Consider the following 20,818-nt stretch of genomic DNA (forward strand, 5'->3'; position numbering starts at 1 on the left):
TTGTTTTTAAATGGATGAATAACTTTTAAACTATGAAATGACCATAAAGGAAAAAGGAAGGTGGGTGGTAAAGAACATTAGCATTGACTTTAATATCCCTTTAAAATTCATATGAAAGGGCGGGGCTTGATGGTGGAGGCAGAGGCAGGTGGATCTTTGAGTTAGAGGCCAGCCTGGTCTTCAAAATGAGTTCCAGGACAGCCAGGCCTACACAGAGAAACCCTGTCTTAAAAAAAAAAAAAAAAAAAGAAAGAAAGAAAAATTCTTATGAGAACTAATAGATACACACATTGAACAGATTTGTGTTTGAAACATCTTTGTTTTGTTCCACATATTTGAAAACATAAACAAAAAATATTTTATTGCAAAAATATGCTCTGTAGTTTTCTAACATGGAAGAGTGTGTCAGGATGACTGTGAGGTCGGCATGTAGAGGCTGGTGGTTGACGTGGTTTGCATGTGAAATGTCCCCTGAAGACTCATGTTTTAGAAACTGGGTCCTCAAGGCCACAGTGTTCAGAGGTGGGTATCAGAGAGAGGAGAGGCACTCGAGAGCTCCAGCTTCATCAATGGCTGAAACTACCAATGGATCCATAGCTGAATGGACGCCTATTGAGATGTATGATCTTCCTAGGGGAAGTACATCGCTGGCCACGCTCTTGCAGGGCACATTTGGTCTCCAGCCCCTTGTTCTCTCTGTCTGCTTCCTGGCCACCACGGAGAGAGCAGCCTTCTTACATCTTGCCTTTTGAGCCTTCCCAAGGACCATGGACCCAGGTGTCCATGGATTAAGACTCTGAAACTGTGAACCCAAACAAATCTTTCATCCTTGTAAGTCCATTTTCTTCTGTGATGGCAATGGGAGGTGAATGCAAGTTAACTTTGTGTGTTTGTATATATAAATATTTGTTCTGACTGTTAGCCTTGAAGGAGAACACTACTGAGTGTTCTCTTCAAAATGTAATATTTGCTTGATTTGTTTTTACCACTGGGGGTTAAACCCAGGACTTTATGCATGCTTCCTAAGCACGTATTCTACCACTGAGCTACATCCCTCTCACTTCCCAGATTTATCTGACTTTAATACCCATCATTTCCCTCATTTTAACAACTCTGAAATTACGCTGTCTTGCAATAGATGGCATCCTGGACTAAAATTCTCAGTATCTGCTTCTTATTATGTGATATATAAAATAATATTAACCAAAAAAAAAAAAAGTAAAAAGCTGGGCGGTGGCGCACGCCTTTAATCCCAGCACTCAGGAGGCAGAGGCAGGCGGATCTCTGTGAGTTCGAGGCCGGCCTGGGCTATCAAGTGAATTCCAGGAAAGGCACAAAGCTACACAGAGAAACCCTGTCTCAGAAAACCAAAATAATAATAATAATAATAATAATAATAATAATAATAATAATAATAATAATATTAAACCTCTCAGTTGGTATCATTTTAGACTCCATTAAGTAAGATATATATATATATATATATATATGGAATATATTTGACTGTTCTTTCTTTTATTGTGTGCATTCATTGTATGGAGTTGAGCTGTACAAAGACAAATTCTTCTAAACATATCATGTACTTTGACCATACTCAAAGCTCCCCCCCCTTTTCTCTCTCTCAATCTCCTCCCTTCTCCCAGGCTCCTTTCTGCTTTCATGTCATACATATAGAATGTTTTATGTCTCTACAAAGAATTATATGATGCATGAAGAGAAAACATAAAATATTTTTCTTTTTGTGACTGAATTATGCTTAGCATGATGAGCTCCAATTCCTTTAATTTTTCAACAAATGTTGCCTATACTCTTTGTGGCTAGATAAAACTCCATTGGTAGAGGAGGGATCTGGGAAGAGTTAAGAGATGGAATAAAATATGTGTGTTTTATTCGTCATCTATTGATGGACACCTAAGCTGATTCCATAACTTGGTTATTATAAATAGCATTACAATAAACAGGGATGTGCAAATGTGTCTGAGACATGTTGACTTAGAGTCCTCCAGATAAATACTCACAAGTGGTGTAGCTAAGTAACATAACAGTTCTACTTTTACTTTTCCAGGGAGCCTCCATGCTGATTTCCACAGTGGCTAGAACAATTGGTATTTGCACGAGCAGTGTGTGAGGGTTCCTTTGTGCCCATATCCTCAGCAGGGTTTGGTAATTTTCTTCAACTAATGAACTTTTTACTTTTTAAAGAGTTTTTTATTTTTAACTATGTACGTGTGTGGGGGGGCGGTCTATATGTTGACATGTGTGTAGAAATGCTGGTGCCCAAAGAGACCAGAGGCAATGGATTCTCTCGGGGCTGGAGTTACAGGTGGTTGTGAGCCAGTTGCCTGACCTTAGTACTCAGGCTCTCCGCGAGAGCAGTCTTAACTGATGAATCAGCCCTCCAGCCCTCCAGCCCTAGTTTTTTATTTTCTCAATAATATCTGCTCTAACTGAGGTCAGATGAAATCTTCTTGTGGTTTTAACTAGCATTCCCCTGAGGCTAAGGATATTGAGCATTTTGCATGTTTATTGTTTATCCTTTGAAATCTGTTAATTTTGTCAGCTTGTTATACATTAGATTGTTTGGTATTGTTATGCTTGGTTTTTTGAGTTCTTTATATACTATGGATATTAATCCTCTGTCAGATAAATGGCTAGGAAGTGTTACTTCCCACTCCATAGGCTGTCTATTCACTCAGCATTGTTTCCCAGAAACATTTTAATTCCATGCAATCCCGTTTTTCAACTAGTATTATTCCCTGCGCCTTTGAAATCCTTTTAAGAAAATTCTTACCTATACCTATAAATTGATGTGTTTCCTCTGACAGTTTCAGGTCTTACATTAATGTCTGATCCACTTTGGATTGATTCTTACACAGATTGAGACATAGAGATCTACTTTCATTTGTCTACATGTGGACAACCAGTTTCCCCAGTACCATTTGTTGAAGGAGTTGTCAGGTGACTGTGGTTGTATGGATTGACTTCTGGGTTCTTTATTCTATTCTGTTGATCTAAGTGCCTGGTTTTGTGCTTCTATGATGCTGTTTTTAGCTCTGCAGTATTTTTAAATCACAAATCAGGTATGATGACAACTTCAACAGTACTTTTTTCCCCCCTACAATTCCTCAGGCTATCCAGGATCTTTTGTGCTACCATATGATTATGTCATTGGAATTTTGGTGAGGACTGTATTGAATATATAGATTACTTTCAATATATAGTAATTTTCACAATTTTAATTCTGATAATCATGAGCATGGGGGCTGTTGTATTTTTAAAATGGCAGGAAGGAGTCATACCATACAACAGGGCCCACATCGGAGGTTTATTGAGGGGAGGGGAGAGTAGGGGGCAGAGACCAGTCCCTGGGGACGAGAGTGAAGGAAGAGAAAGAGAGAGACAGGAGGTGTACAAGGCCCACCTTTTATAAGGAAATGTGGCGAATGCACACAGGGGTGCTCTTAGTGGCTGCAGCTGAGGTGTATCCTGTCAGTACTTGAAGGGCAGGCCAGTACAGATGCCTAATGCTAACAGAGGCATCTTTCTCTTTTCTTGTTTCTCCTTCAGTATTTTACAATTTTCACTACAGAGATTTTTCACTTTCTTAGACAGGTTTATTCCTAGAGCTTTTTATCTGTCTGTCTGTCAATCCATCCATCCATCCATCCATCCATCCATTTATCCATCCATCCATCCATCTACCTACCTACCTATTTACCTACCTATCTTCCTATTATCTATCTATCTATCTACCTATCTATCTATTTATTTTAATAAGCCATTGTGAATGGAATCATTTTCCTGATTGCTTTGTCGGTGTGTTTATTATTGGCATACAAAAAAAAAAGCTACCAAATTTTGCATGGTGGTTTGTATTCTGATATTTAAGTATTTATAACTTCCGTACATTTTCTAGTGGAGTCCTTTGAGTCTCATAAATATATATTAATGTGATCATCATATCATCTACAAATGAAGATGATTCGACTTCTTTCTCATCTGTCATTTTGTGTCTCTTATTTGCTCTAGCTAAGACTTCAAGGAGTGCATGGAATAAGAGTAGAGAATGTGGACGTCTAGTCACATTCCTGGTTTTAGTCAAAATGCTCTTTCCACTTAGTATGTTGGCTATAGGTTTAGCTTTTATTGTGTTCATGTGTACTTTTCTATTGTTAGTTCTTTCAGGGCTTTTATAATGAAAGGGAGTTGAACGAAAGCCCTTTTCTGCATATTGGGATGATCATGTGATTTCTGTTCTTGACATGATTAATGGGATGTGCTACATTTATTGGTTTGCATACGTCAAACCGTGTTTGGATCCCTGAGGAAAGTCTTATTTGGTTATTGGGAATGATCATTTTGGTGTGTAGTTGAGTTCAGTTTACAGATATTTCAATGAACTGTTCGTATCCATTTCATTAAGGAGATTGCCTGCAGTTTCCTACTTCTATTGTGTCCTTATCAAGATTTGATATCAGTGTAAGTCTGCCTTCATAGAATGAGTCCGGCAGTGTTTGTCCCTTTCCTATTTAGGAACATTGTTGTCAGTGCTTTAAAGATCTGGTAGAACTCCAACTCTTGGTTGGAAGGCTTTTTACTACTACTTCAATCTATTACAGATCTATTTAAGTTGTGCATGTCTTTTGAGGGTAATTTTGGTGGATCATATGTATCTAAAATTTTTCCATTTCTTGTAGGTTTTCCAATTTTTTATACTATAGGCTTTCCAAGTATATCTTAATAATTCTCTGAATTTCACTGGTACCTGGTATAATATCTCCCTTTTCATCTCTAATTTCATTAATTTTTGTCTTTTTATTAATTTGGTTAAGGATTCGTCAATAGTTTTTATCTTTTCCAAGAACCAAGTCTCCATTTTACTAAGTCTTTTTTATTAAGATTTTTTATTTTCTTGAAAATTTCATTTATGACATTGCATTACATGATTTCTACTGCCATCCAGTTTCTCCTATGCCCCCTCTCAAATTCATGATCTCATCTCCCTTTGTTATTTCTATTGCTGTTTACACACACATGGTGTAAATGTGTTTTATGAACACTTAGTCCACTTAGTGTTGCTCTATGTACATGTGTTTAGACTAACAGCTTTGGACTGGATAGCACATCACTAGTTATTTGTACTGTTTGCTGTTGTTTTTCCCATTTCATTAATTTATTGCCTATTACCTCTGTGTATTGGTTTTGAGCTTGCCTTGTCTTATTCTCTTAAGATGTTGAGGAGCATCGTTATGCTAGAATTATTTAGGATTTCTTTGATTATTTTAAAAGCAGAGTCTTACCTAGCCCAAGCTAACCTCAAGCACTCAAGCGCACTAATAAGCCAAGGATGATCGTGAACTTGTGACCCTCCTTCTTCCATCTGCCGGGTACTGAAATCACAGGAATGAGCCACCATGTTTGGCTTCCTGATATTTTAACTTAGACATTTACAGCCATATACTTCCTTCTTAGAACTACTTCCATTGTATTCTTTTTGATTCCATTAGTAACCCACTCATCCTTTCATAGTGTGTTGTTTAGTTTCCATGAGTTTGTGTGTGCTCTGTAATTTCTCTTGCCATTGATTTTTAGTTTATTCCATCATGATAAAATAGAATGCATGAATTCCAATTTAAGATTTTCTTTGCAGTCTAGAGAGATGGCTCAGTAGTTAAAAGCACTGGCTGCTCTTCCAAAGGTCCTGAGTTCAATTCCCTGCAACCACATGGAGGCTCACAACCATCTATAATGTGATCTGAAGCTCTCTCTGGCATGCATGCAGACAGAGCACTCATACCTTTAAAAAATACATAAATAAATAAAATTTTTTAAAAAAGATTTGCTTTGCATCCTAAAAGGTAGTCTATTTTAGAGAAAGTCCCATGAACTTTCTCTACACTGGAAAGAATGTGTGTTCTGCAGTATTTTGATGGAACATTCTGCAGATGTCTGTTAAGTCCATTTGATCTATAATGTCATTCATCTCAGGTTTTTGTTGTTGATCCTTCTCTTTTGTTTTTTTGTCTGAACGACCTGCTATTGGTGAGAATGTGGTGCTGAGGTCAACCACTATTGGTGCACTGAGACCAGTTTGTACCTTTACATCCAATAGTGTCTATTTTATGAATTGAGTGTAGCAATGTTGGGTGCTTATATACTTAGAACTGTAATGCACTCTTGACCCCTTAATCAGTATGTAGTGACTTTCTTTACTTTTGACTAAGCTTGGTTTGGAGTTAGTCTTGTCAGGTATTAAAACTACTTCATTTGTTGGTCCTCTAGGTCCATTAGCTTGGAATGTCTTTAGCCTTCCTTTCCTCTACGTCTGAGTTTATCTTTGCCATTGAGGTGTATTTCTTAGAGTCCACAAATAAATAAGTCCATTTTTTAAATGTAATCTTCTAGTCTATGTCTTTCAGTAGAGTTAAGACAATTAATGCTCATACTTATTATCAAAAGTTATGTGTTTACTTCTGCCATTTTGTTGGTTTTGAATGTTAGATGCTTTCATGGCCCTCATTAGCTTATTTAGTGTTCTAGAATAGTCTACTTTTTCCTTGTGGCTTATTTCTGTTCTATATGTACGATTCATTAAGTGTCTTTGTACTATTGGTTTAGTTGTCATAAATTTCTTTCATTTATACTTATTATGAAAGCCTTTTCTTTCTCTTTCAACTAAGAAAGGTAGTTTTCAGGACACATTAATCTGGGTTGGTAGTTACTGTTTTTCAGATGTTGAACTACATTGCTCTATGACCCCCTGGCTTTTAGAGATTCTGTGGAGAAATCTGCTGTTAATCTACTGGGTTTGTTTGTATCTGTGACTGGCTCCTTCTTTCTTTTAGCTTTTAAGGTACTTTCCCTGTGCTGGATAGTTGGTGTTATGGTTCTAGCATGATATATGGAGGTTCTGTTCTGATCTTGACCACTTGATGTTCTAAATGCCTCTTGAAACTGAATGACCATCCATCTCTTTCCCCAGGTTCGCTATGGTTTTATTGGATATGTCTTCTATACCTTCAGCTTGAAATCTTCTATGCTCATGATTCATAGATTTGGCTTTTTAGTGTGTCTAACAGATCTCTCATGTTGTGATCATACTTTTCTATTATTTGATCTTTGTTGTTGTCCAAATGCTCTAATACCTCTGCCTTGTCTTCAAGCCTGGTATTCTGTTTTCTACTTGATCCATTCTATTGGTGTGGTGTTCGACTGTGATTTTTATTTGACTTATTAAAGTTTGTACCTCTAGTATTTCAAATTGACTCTTTCAGTATTCCGATTTCTTTTTTGAATTCTGTTTTTCTATCTCACATTAACTTCCTTATTTCATTCAGCTGTTTCTGTCCTCTCTGAATTCATTCACGTGTTTGCTTATATTCTCTCTGATTGTGTATAACATTCTCATAATAATTCTGTTGAACTTCTTTGGCCTTGGATTTAAGTCATTCATTCTCATTAGGGGCCATTACTGTGGAATTAGTATACTTCAGACATGTTGCCTTCATTTTTCATATTTCTTCTGTTCCTGCACTGGGACTTGTGCATCTGGAGTTAGGTCATTGGTTGAGTTTTTAGTCATCACTTTCTTTCAATGGAAGTATTAGCAGTGGGATAGTAGATTATAGGCCATATTAAGGCAATTGTACCGTTTCTCTCTACTGAGTGTCTAGGTCAGTAATTATATCTCTGCCCACGTGATCAGAGCACTGAGTTTGTTTTCTAGTACTACTCACAAGTACAGTACTATCTGTAGCAGCAACTACAGCTGATGACTGTGTCCACTAAGAAAATACTAATAGTCAACTGAAAATAATCATCCTTTCAACTCCAATACTTTAGGGGAGTAAAGGAACCCCAATAGTATTATGTATGCTATATAATTTAGTTGCTAAGAGTATTAATGATAGAGAAATAAGCAGAGTAAAACTACTGATTATTATTAGGGTGAGAGGAAAACAGAAAAAGTAAAGAAGGGAGAATGATAGGTACAAATGGGGGGATACGACACTCTAGCTAGGAAGTAGAACAAAAAGAGAAAGAGACAAAGAACTACAGACAACATAAAACAATCTCTACACATAGGAAGCTAGTTAAGGGAGAGCCCCAATTCCAGAGCCCCAAATGCCCATGTCCTCTGGGAAAGTTCATCAATAACAAAAGGGTTTGATCCCTAACAATAATCTATAAACATTTGTCCTTAAACCCACAGATAAATGTAATCTTCGCCCCTCATCCTAGAAACTTCTCTTTGCAGAAGACAGTGATGACCACAGAAAACTACAACTAATCAACAAACAGAGTTGTGGACCCCAGTCCCAATGGACACATCCACAAAACACTCCCGCACCTAAGGTGCAGCACTGTAGAAGAGAGAGCAGAAAGATTGTAAGAGCCAGAAGATCAGGGAGTCTGCTCTGAGATGATGTCTCCCAATGATGTCAGAAGCCACACCCAGGAAGTCTCACAGCATGACTGCCTAAACACGGGCTGAAGAAGGAAGATCCCAGTGAACAGGCCAGACTGCACTACGAAAAGCCCACTAAGTCTCAATGCTAGAGAAGGAACTATAGAAAAGTGAGGAAAGCTGAGAGCTGGAGAGGCAGTGTTCCCCAGGAAAGAGCATACCAATTGGTTGTCCGTACCAGTCACCCTGAAAACATGCATACAAGTAACATTAGATGGACTCAAAAGGTTATATTTAGGAATATATATGTATACACAAATACATATATGCATGTGATAACAATGGATGAAAAAAAGAGACCATGAATTTGAAGGAGAGCAGGGAGGGATATATGGGAGGGCTTGGAGGAAAAAAGAGAGCAACATGTTGTATTTAAAATACAATCTCAAAAACATAAAAAAAAAAGGAGAAGAAGAAGAAGAAGAAGAAGAAGAAGAAGAAGAAGAAGAAGAAGAAGAAGAAGAAGAAGAAAAGGCAAGGGAGAGAACAGAGAAAGACAAAACTGGTTCACTAAGTTGGCATTATATATTAAATATGGAAAGACTGAAAGAGAAAGAAAAGAGGTGGGTAGAGGCTTGGGAGTCTGTATGTGGTCTTTCTTTTGGACCCTGGTGCTGAACCTCTGGACAGACCTTCAGGGAGTTGGGGTGTTGATCATGCCGCTGGATGATCCTTTTCAGGTCTGATCAAAAGTGCTGGCAGTGCCTCTCTCTGGGTGCCTTTACAAGGCTGGATCGTGGGAATTCTTTAATAAACTAAGCATGTGTCTGTGTGGTCTACTGCAGACTGCAGCTCAAACCAGATTTCCGCCTCACTGAAGACTGTGTGGTTTTAACTCAAAATGCCCCCTGCCAAAATCTAGAGCTATTCTGTGGGCTAGCTTGCTTTACTTCTCAGAGGGTGTCCAGGGAGGAACTTTGGCATTTGAGTCACCTAGCTGCTGATTTGGGGCTCTTCTTAAAATGGCTTCTTAACATGCCTGTTGATCGCAGAAGAGAGGGTTCCCCGTGCTCCCATCTCCTCTCTGTGGGTACGTGTATATAGAGGTCATGTGTTTCTCCCTCTCCGCACCCCCCCTTCTCCAGAAGAATCAGTGGGTTTAGCTCCACTTCAAATCTGAAGGCTTAAGAACCAGGATCCTCAATAGGATAAATTTTATTTAAAATGCAATCAGCTTCAAGGCCCAGAAAGACCCAATGTTCCTTTCAAGGTCAAAGGCAGGAAAAAGCTAATGTTCAAAGGCATTTCACCAAGGAGATATTTCTAGCACAGAAGAAGGCCAGCTACGTTGTTTCCTCAGGCCTTGAAGTAGATTGTACTGGTCCGGATGTACTCTAGAAGACAATCTGTTTTACCAAAGAGACTGGATTAATGCTATCTCAAAATACCAAAGATAAATGCTTAACCAGTATACGGGTACCCTCTGGCCCAATTGGGTTGGTGTATAATTTGTTTTGTTTTTTGAGTCACTCTTTTGCTATGTAGCCCAGGCTTGCCTGGACCTTGAGACCTCCTTCTACAACTTCTCACGTGCTGGGATCAAATGCACGTGCCACCATGTCTATCTGCACATAAAATCATTCACGACTTTCTATCTGAGTCTCACTGTTCCTTACAAGGAAAGGAGGTTACAATTCTGGTTCATTAGGATTGCAGTCAGGGGCAAATGGGGCTGGATAGTCAAGGTTTTTCATTTTCCCAATGATTTTACTTCTGCACGTGTCTGTGAATAGTCAGGGGCTGGCTTGGTCTTTTATCCTTTGTTTTGTTCCTCCTAATCCAGTTCTACCCACTAAGCAAAAATATCGTCTTCACACTCCATTGTCCCTCTGTATGCTTCTGAAGTATCTAAACACCTTCCAGCCAGGTCCGCAGAACCGTGGTGTTCTCTTGGGAAGAACCTCGCTCCATAAGCTAGTATATCTGCATCCATCACAAACTAGGTCCTTCCTGGCCTCGCTGTCTCTTGCAAGCTAGGGCCAAACATATGTCCAAAGAACTCCAAATTTCACCAGCTAAACCCTTTCAAGCCCTCTTCCTTGTCCTTCCTAGCTTATACAAAGGATGCTGCTTGTGTGATCAGGAGTCTCTGCATGCTTTACCTACTCCATGTTGGGGACATGAGTCATAGATCACTTAAGAATCACCCTGTTTCTTCCTCAGTATTCCATGCTGGCCATCTGTTCATGAGATTACTACATTTTCTTCCCAAATTGCACCCTAACTCTGACTCAGTATTTTTTTCCCATGTTACAATTTCCAAATTATAGTGCTTTCTTTCCAATGAGCTTAATCTTGAGTAAATCGATATGCCCATATTATTTTTTCATCAATTGAATCTCTGGTGAATTGAATCTCATTTTCAGTTGAGCAGGGGAAAGGGTTGGTTGAGGCTGAAGAGAGACCAACAATGACTGTATAGACTGGACCTGTATTTTCTTCTACCCTAAAATCTTACTGCTTTTACCTTTCCTGTGGTCATTTTAGACACAGTTCTTAGCCATTTCTCTTTGAGGGCCTTGTAGTTATCCACATCACTAAAATTAAAAAGAAAGGAGCAATAATTGTTTTCCTTTGAGGCTTTAAGAGAAATACACTTCTCGGCAGAAAACATCTTTATTTTGATTCCACTGTGAAGTCATTCCTGATCTTCAATTAGAACCTATGTCACCCCTACTCACCATATGTCTAATCAAAGTGTATCTGTTCCTTTCCTTGGGCCCCTTTTAGGAAATACGACATGCAACCAAGGTTAACAACTGTTGTCAGATAAGCATCTCATAATGAGAAAGGATGGACTTTCAGAAGTCTGCTAGTGTGCAACTTTTTGCCCTTCTGATATTTAAAAAGTATGCATAATGGCTGGAAATAATTTTCATTAAAAATAAAAAGGAAGACTGTCTTGTGGCTGAATTAAATAGTCCTGCAGCCCCGGCTTCTGCCTTCTGCAGAATCCTGGCTCAGGGGTGGTGCGCATGGCAGTAGATTTCCCAGCTTGTGACAAAAACCCATGGTGGTGGCTGTGGAGGGTGACATCTGAGAGTCCAGTCCTGCCACATCCTTCTTTCCCTGCCACTTTTGGAATAGATGGTTCCTATTAGTAAGACATTGCTTGCAACAAACTTATGCTCTGACAAAGACTTGTGTGCCTGCCTGCCCTTCCTACATTCACCTACCTCACTTCAAGAGAATGGGCTATGCAGAATTTGCATGTGAAAAATCCTTCATTGCTTCTAGACCATACACAGGTTCAGAAAGGAAACCAGCTGATGTGAGTGCAAAGTCACATGTTATAACTTGACTTAGCAAGTCCTGAATAATGAAATTGGTACCCAAAAGGGAAAACCTGTCTGAACCAGATGAAGAGCTAAGTGATGGAGGATGTAGAAGGGAACACATTAACACTATGCCAGACCACGGTCATGATCATAATCTGAAAAGCAGCTTCCCTCCTTAAGACACTTACCCTGATGATATATAAACATACACACACCAACAATCCCCCACACTGCATCAAACACTGTGTCTTTTGCTGCCCCAATACCTTGCTGTCTGTCTTCTGCAAATACTAACCCACAAGACTCACATCTGGAAATATTTCTAAGCTAGTCATGGCTTCCTTATTTTAACTGATCATTCAAGACCCATTAGACCAGTGATTCTCAACCTTCCTAATGCTGCAACCCTTTAATACAGTTCCTCATGTTGTGGTGACCCCCAACCACAAAATTATTTTCATTGCTACTTCATAACTGTAATTTTGCTACTGTTATGAATCTTATATACAGATAGTCTTAGGTGACCCAAGTGAAAGGGTCATTCAACCCTCAAAGTGGTGGTGACCTACTACTTGAGAACCACTGTATTAGCTTCTACAGTCTGCCTATGTTTTGCTCAGTGAAACCCTATTGCTTTTGGAATAGGAAGAACATGGAGTATGAAGAGGAGAGCAGAGGGCATTCTGACTGAGAGAGCTCATTCAAATGGCTATAAAGTGCTAAGTAGTTCATCCATTCATTCATTTGCCCATTGACTATGTGCTGTCTATTCCGTGCCAGCTGCTCTGACTCTGGGAGGCAATAATGAAGTAAGGAGTCTGTATCTTTGTGTTCATAAAACATATAGTCTAGTATGTTAGTTACCTCCTTACAGGCACATAATACCCAACAAGAGCAACTTCAGGAAGAAAGAGGCCAGGGGTATATATAGTACAACATGCAGGGAAGCCATGGCATGAGAAAAGAGACACATACCCACGGCAGGAGTTCGAGGCAGCTGACCACATAACATTTGCAGTCAGGAAGCAAAGAGTGACGAATGCTTGTGCCCAGGTGGCTTCCTCTTGTTTCTTCAGTCCCTGCCCTGAGCCTGTGGAAGGAAACCATACACATGTAGGATGATCTTCCCATCTCAGTTATGCTAACCTAGAGACTCCCTCAAGAGCAAACGCAGAGATCCCCCCATGGTGACTCTAAATGCCATCAGGTCGACAGTTAAGATTAGTTATTACAGGTGGCAATCTGAAACAGGTAAACAAAGGGATGCACAGGAGATTTCAGATGCTGGGACCACACTGAGAATGAACTTGAAATGAGTCACTATAATAAGGAAGTGGGAACAGTCTCAGGTCAGGTGACAGAGAAAAGTTATTCAAGGTACTGGTAGCTTGAGCCATACTGAGTTCAGGGAGGAGCTAGTCATTTACAGGGAGATAAATAGGCAAAGGAAGAAAACAAATATGCCTGAAGTAAAGCCATGTCGTGGTTATTTTGTCTAAGAAGTAGAACCAAGGACTGGGATGTAGCTCAGTGGTAGAACACTTAACTGTCGCATGCACATGGCCTCGGTTCAGTCCCCAATACCTAAAACATATGGGCCAAAATCATGTTGGTAAAAGGACCAGCTTTCTTGTGTGAGGTATGACTGTCAACTCTTTGTAGCAGTTAGCATGTGCTCTGGCATGGCGCGTGGAGGACTTAAGGATGATTAGGTCCCAGCCTCACTGGTGCAGATCGGGGTGGAACCGGATCAATCACATCTTTTGGTTTGTTTGTTTTTGTTGTGTTTTATTTTTTAAATAAATAAATTTATTTTACATCCGGGCTGCAGTTCCCCCACCTCCTCCTAACCCCTTCCCCCATCGCCCCTCTGTTCCCAATCCTCTCCTCCGTTTCTGTTTAGGAAAGGGCAGGTCTTCCCTGAGTATCAACAAAACATGGCATATCAAGTTGCAGTAAGACTAAGCACCTCCCCATGTGTTAAGGCTGGGCAAGGTGACCCAGTATGAGGGGTAGGGTCCCCAAAGCCTGTAAAGGAGTTGGAGACAGCCCTTGTTCCTGCTGTTAGGAGTTCCACAAGAGGGCCAAGCTAACAACTGTAACATTTATGCAGAGATATCAATGAAATCTTATTTTCAATCCAGTTCTCTTCTGGAAAAGCCATCAGAAGCTTGGGCCGAGAAACCTTCATTAGTAAGTGGCTGAAGCTAAAGGCAGCAAAATTGGCAAGACCCAGAGGAAGACATAATGTCTTGATGATACTGTGGAAATGTACAGAATGCTCCAAAAGACAGAGAAGGGAGGCTGAGAGGGTGGAGCTATCACAGAGTAATTCCCCTGAAGAATCCTTAGCAAGGACTGCTTAGGTTCCATCAGAAGCCCCAGGTCTGCCATGTGGGTGTGAGAAACACTCACTTTTTGGAACAATGAGTGAGCTCAAGTTTGAGATAGTATTGGAAGGCCACAGCCCTCAGTCTGATCACCATTCAGGGGAGGACAGGAGCCCTTTGGACAACAGGAAGTCCCTTGTGAAAAGGTACAAGAAGGTGCATGAGCCTTACACAGGCCCTTGCTATCTGGCTAGGGATCAGGGGTCTGTGGTGAGTCTGTCCGTGTAGGGTTTATAAAGCGGGAGGAGGCTGAGTCCTCAGAAACCTAGACACATCTGACATGTCAAGCCCCCTTTGTTGTGGGCAAAAAACTTCAGGACTCAGCTCCCTGTGCTGACATTCACTGTAGGAACTTTGGCTGCACGGCACTTTCTGAGCGTCCATGGAATCTGGGCAGCAGCCGGCACAGAGGAGGAACTGAGCACATGGGCTTACTCTTGCCTTCTGAAAGAAGGGCACCTTACCTTCTCAAAATGCGTAGCAATGTCCGGGCCAAAGCTGCCGCTGAGGGCCATGTCTGGGTCTGTGGCACTACCACAGCCAGGGTCTGTGTTGATGTCTGTGGCTCCTTTACCACCAAAGCCCATTCAGATGCCTGGGGCCATGTTGGCGTCCAAGGGCCACACTGCAGCTGGAGTCATACCGATCTTTGAGTGGCCTGTGCTGCCACATGGGGCCATGTTGACATCTAGGCCTGGGCTGCCGCTGAGGACCATATCTGGGTCCATGGTCCTACCATAGCCAGAGTCTGTGTTGATGTCTGTGGCCCATGCTGCCACCAAAGGCCACACATGCCCAAGGTGACCATGTTGGTATTTAAGGGCCATGCTAAGCAGCAATTGTCCTTTGTTGGTCTTGGGAAAGCTGACCCCACCCTTTACCACAGGTATGGAGAGCTGGAACCAATGGCTTGGGTGGAGAAGAGCTTGGGGGGGAGGGAGTGGCGGGTGAGCGGGGAATGTGTCCCAGCTGCCTGGACCGACCAAATCAGCTATCACCTAGACACACATCCAGGGCTTTGAGTTGGCCCACCCCAACATCTACTCCATCTATGACCTGCCAGAGAGGGTGAAGGGACTGGCCCTGTGAAGCCATAACCACTGGATCTCCATAACTAGGGTAACAGCAGGATATTTGAGAGGAGTTTCGGTGAGGGTCCAATGATGATGGTGTGCCAGAGGTCTTGAACCAGACCAATGACTCATTGCAACAAACGTTTGCAAGTAAAGCTGAGTGGACAAAAAGGTCTACTGCATGACACACAGCAGCTCCCAGTGCCACTAAGATGAGTGAAGAAGCGTTGGAGAGGCGGGAAAGATGGAGGTGTGAAATGGGTTTGTTTGTTTCTTTTGTTTTGTTTTTAATTAATTTTTTTAAATTTTCTTTTGCAGAGGAGGATGCTATGGGGATGAGGAGCAGATATGGAAGGACTGGGAAATTATCAGAATTGAGGTGCATTATGTGAAATTCCCAAAGAATCAATAAAAAAATAAATTTAAAAAATGCAGCCTTTAGCTGGGCAGTGGTGGCGCACACCTTTGATGCCAGCACTCAGGAGGCAGAGGCAGGCGGATCTCTGTGGGTTTGAAGCCAGCCTGGTCTACAGAGGGACTTTGAGGACAGCCAAGGCTACACGAAGAAAAAAAAAAAAAAAAAAACACCACCAAAAAAAAATGCAGCCTTTATTTTGCATCCCAGTATCACATCTCCTGAGATTTAGACTGACAGATCAAATATGGAACAGGTAATTAAATGAAAAAATAAAATAAAAGAAACATGACTGTTCCTAGGTATGGTGGAGGAGAAAGTTTATTGTAGATAAAAGGGGGACATAGTCAGAGGCAGGGACATCTGGGAGAGCCCAGAGTGGACATGACCAGACTGAGCTGGAACATGGGGGAGAAAGGGAAGGGAAGAGAAAGGGGAGAGAGGGGGACCAGGTGCAGCAGCCAGCAGGTCCAAAGATACAAAGAGTGATGTCTCTGTCTGCACCATACAGCATTTGGTTCTTCGTAGGGGCTCCACCTTAATCATGGGAGGTGGGACCTAGTGGGAGGTACTTGGGAAATGTAAACAGAGCCCTCATAAATAGCTTAGGTCTTTTACTTGTAGAAATGAGTTAGCCTTCCTGGGGTTCAGCCCCATTTTCTCTCCACTGCACACAGTCAGGTCCCCCTCTACTTTCTACCATGAGTTGAATCAACATGTATTCCTCAGCCAACCCAGGTCCCCTGAACCTGGGCATCCAGCTTTCAGCACCATGAGCCAAAATAAACCTCTTAAAAAAAATTATATCATCCATTCTCAACATCCTGTTATAACAACAGGAAAGAGACAGACACAACTTAGGCAAGTTAAGGAAATTGTCTCATAAAATCCTCACCGGCAAGAACCAGAGGTTTGGTTCAAACTCAGGAATTCAGACGGCCCAAGCACCCAGACCCTCTCAGCCCAGCCATGGACCAGTCTCCTGTTTGTGTTATAATTTTGCACTGTGGTATTTCATCACAATCCACGTCAAGTTTCATTTCTACTACTATTATTTGTGTTTGTGTTCTCTCTCCTAAATTGCTTTAATCTCTAAATCCCGGTATTGCATTTCCTTCTCTCCCAACGCTGGCTTCTTAAAAGCATGCCTAATATCATGTCATGATTAAGGTCCTAACCCTAGCACACACACCCAAATCTTGGAAGCATCAAAGCAAAGCTGCCCAAGGCAGAGAGACGAAAAAAAAAATAGAAACTCCATCTTAGCATTTTCAGCAGTGGGTGTGGAGCCCCCACGAAGAACCAAATGCTGTGCAGTGCAGAGACATCACTCTGCTCTCTAGATGGGTCTGCTGGTGACCCTCCTCTTCAAAAGGGATGCTGTGTTCTCGCTGGGAGTTTATCTGCAGAGCGCTGCTGGGTAATCACTGCCGGGCAGATGGCTCCTGTCTCGAGCATCTATGGTGGGGATGTCAGCAGGCACTTTAGTCTCAGAGGGAAAGGCGACTTTCCTCCATTGTACTGTAGGCCTTCTTTTGGTGACAGCTTGAAGAGTGTCCTTAGGAAAAGGTCAATGATTATCATGTCTTCTGCTGGCAAGTCTGGAAGAAAAAAATAAGCCTTGAAGTTCTTTGTAAAGGTCACCCAGCTCCCCCAGCTCCAGGCTTGGGCCATGGTCTTACAGCTGCAGGCCTTGGACTAGGGACTTCCAGAAACCCTGGGAAGACATCTGCAACACTCGAGGTAAAGGGATGGCCTCCACTGCTGTAGAAGGCACTGTGGGAAGGAACTTGGGGTGGAGCCAATTCCTGGGGCAAGATGACCTAAGTGGCCCTTACACATGCATTCAAGGTGATTTGTTAACCACCTCAGACTGCTCAACCAGATAATTCCGTTCAGGTAGTTAGGGGACCCCCCATTGCCGTTGTCATTCATCTCTCCTGGCTGCCTGCAATTAATTTCACTTAACAAATATTTATTGACTGTTGACTATAGCATCGCGCAGGACCATGGGGTACATGTGACGAATACAGTAAGCTGGCTCCAGCCCTGGTAGTGGAGGCAAACAACAAACAAGGAATTCCTCAGGCATTTATTACAATTAGAAGCATATTTACTATGATGATAATGAAGCATAAGCTTCGGGGATCTCTCTGGCTTGCATAGGCTGCTCAGGAGGTCCTGGAGGGGCTGAGTCGTGCTTAGGGGGTGTGGGAGGTAGGCAAGGAATTTATTCATGAGCCGTGTTTTGTAATATTGGCAAAAAGCAATACATTTGTGTAGCCTTTCTTATGGAGGGTGCCCCGCGCATATAACCTCCAGCCTGATTGTAAGATAAGGAGCTGCGCCTAGATTACTACCTGTGAACAGCAGCAGCCAAAGTGGCATTTGGGCCTTTTGTGGGAAAGCAACTGTGAACGTGTCTGCAGTTGCTATAAACAATCCAGCTCTCATTTGCCTGTTCCCTTTCACAATCGCTCCAGGTTTTCTTATATGCAAATCCAAGTTAGTACTGCTCGGCTCAGGGGGTGGCAGAGAAACTTCTCTATCGCTGCTGCGAAGTAAAATTCAAAAGTAAACAGAAGCACCAACATAATGTTTACTGAAAAACAGCCCTGTTCAGCCTGTGTGGCTTCCTTGCCACAGAGAGAAAGAAGGGAGGAGGAAAAAAAATGATTTTTTTTTTCAAAATAGCATTGAGATTATTCAAGTCCAGTTGAATCAGGACCTGAGTGAGATTTTGAGTTAAAAGTGCAGCTGTGAGAAAATGGAAAGGAAGGCATAACGGGAGGCCCCCCTGAGCAGGCAGGGCTGGGTATGGAGGAAGGGGCTAGAGAGCGTCCTGGGAGATCACAATAAAACCACAAAGCCAACTGGTAGTAACAGCAGAGCAGCCATGACAGAGATGGCGGTGACGTCCTTCTCTCTGTCGCAAAGATGGGGTAATGGGTGGGGAAATTGAGCTGACGGTTTTAAGTCTGTTTTAGTTAAAGACTTCTGGAGGAAGCGCAGGTGACCTGGGCATACGTGCCTCAGGAGTGTGTTAGATTTTCGGTCACTGTGACAAAAATCTCTAAGACAGGTCAAGGGAGAAATGTTTAGTTTTTAATCTTTTAAAACTATGCTTACTAGTTCTTTAAGAATTTCAATGTGCTTGATCGTATTCACCCCTGCTCCCTCCTCTAATTCCTCTGAGATCCACCTCCACCTCCCCACCCACCTCAACTTCATGTTACATTTTGTTAAATAACCCATTGAGTCCAATTGCGTCCATATTTCCTGAGTGTAGACCATCTACCAGAGCATGAACTACGAGCCATGGGCCATACCCTTAAAGAAAACGGACTCTCCCTCTCCCAGAAGCCATGGGCTGTCTCTAGCTCCTTGGTTAGGGGTGGGGACTTGTGAAGCCCTTCCCACACTGTGCTGGAGTGCTGACTGGCTTGATCTTCTGCAGAGGGCATGCAGGCAAACATGGCTGCCGTGAGCTCAAGAATGCAGCTTCTTGTCATGTCCAGAAGACACTGCTGCTCTCCAGTCCTGCCTGACCTCTGGCTTTGACCATCTTTCTGCTCACTCTTCTCCAGTGGCCCCCGAGCCTTGGGGTGGAGGGTGGTCTGGATGTCCCATATTGGGGACACTTCTTCTCTGCACTTTGATCAGTTGCGAGTTCCTGCATGGACTACCCACCACTGCCCAAGAAACTTCTCTGATGAGAGCCGAGAGCTTTACTGATCCATTTAAATTTTTTATTGTTACTGCATTTGTGTTGGATGTGTGTGTGAGAGCACGGATGTACCATAGCACACATGGAGGAGGCAGAGGACAACATTGTGAAGTCAGTTCTCTCCTTCCACCCTTACAGACCTCCTGGGTCTGTATTAGTTGTCAGGCTTACACAACAAGTCCTTTACCCAGTGAGTCATCTCATTGATCCTGAATTTTTTATTTTGGCTCACGATTTTAGTTCAGGACTATTTGATCCTATTTCTCTGGGCTGTGGTGAGGTAAACATCCTGGCAGGAAAGTGTGGTAGAGGAAACTACTGAACTCACAGTTCCTGGGAAACAAAAACAGAAAGAGCCAGCATAGTGGTGTTTGATTTCAACTTCGGTAGTGGGATCTCTGTGAGTTTGAGTCTAGCCTGGTCTACATAGTGAGTTCCAGGGCAGCCAGAGTGAGACCCTGTCTTGAAAAAAATTTCTCTCTCTGTCTCTGTCTCTGTCTCTGTGCGCACACACGCACACACGCGCGCGCGCACACACACACACAGAGACAGAGACAGAGACAGAGACACAGAGAAATGGGCCAAGGTCCCAATATCTTCTTCAAGGGCAAACCCCTGTGAACTACTTCCACCAACTAGGCCCTGTTCCCTAATGTCTCCCCAGCTTCTAATAGCATCATTGTGACCGAACTTTAAACATATGAACTTTGGGAGACATTTAAAATCTAAACCACAATAATAAGTAAAAAGCTACTTCTTGCTAAAAAATACCATTCCCTCTACAAGGGACAAAAACATGACCACAGTACACAGTGAACACTGTTAAGAGGTGAATTGTATTCTCCCAAATTCCTGTGTTGAAATGTTAATCGCTAACATTTCAGACTGTAATCCAGAATGTCGGTGTTGTGGAAGGGATTAGGACTCAGGCACACACAGAGGGAAGACCATATGAAGATACACAGAGAGAGTAGTTCACCCAGGCCATGAAGGAGAGGCGCCTCAGGAACACAAACCTTGCTGACACCTTCATCTCAGACTTGCAGCTCTCAGACTGTGAAAATAGATCACTGCTCTGTAGATCAACATTTTTTCACTTCTTACAGCAGCATTAGCTGACTAATACAGACCAGTACTGATGTCAGTGCTGTGTCCATATAGTGATAGTGGAACTCTGAGTCCAAAGTGGCCCCACAGAAAGGAGTCCTGGTGAGCCCAGACAAAAGCAGTGTTCTTTGCCTTGCTGGGACCGCTGCTCTGTGTGTACATTGAATGTTAGTGTTGCCTTAATGTGGCAAAACTCCACTGTTTCTCTGTAACTTCCATGATAAGAACTTCCATGGTTACTCTGAATATAGAGTGGTATAGCTCATTTCTGGAGTATATTGTTGTTTTCTTAGAGGGCATGACTCACCAAATGACTCAGCAGTTTCTCTCCAAGAAATTTTGCCCAAGAGAAATTTTTGAA

The sequence above is a fragment of the Peromyscus eremicus genome, chromosome 10 (assembly GCF_949786415.1).
Source record: "Peromyscus eremicus chromosome 10, PerEre_H2_v1, whole genome shotgun sequence".
Taxonomy (NCBI): Eukaryota; Metazoa; Chordata; class Mammalia; order Rodentia; family Cricetidae; genus Peromyscus; species Peromyscus eremicus.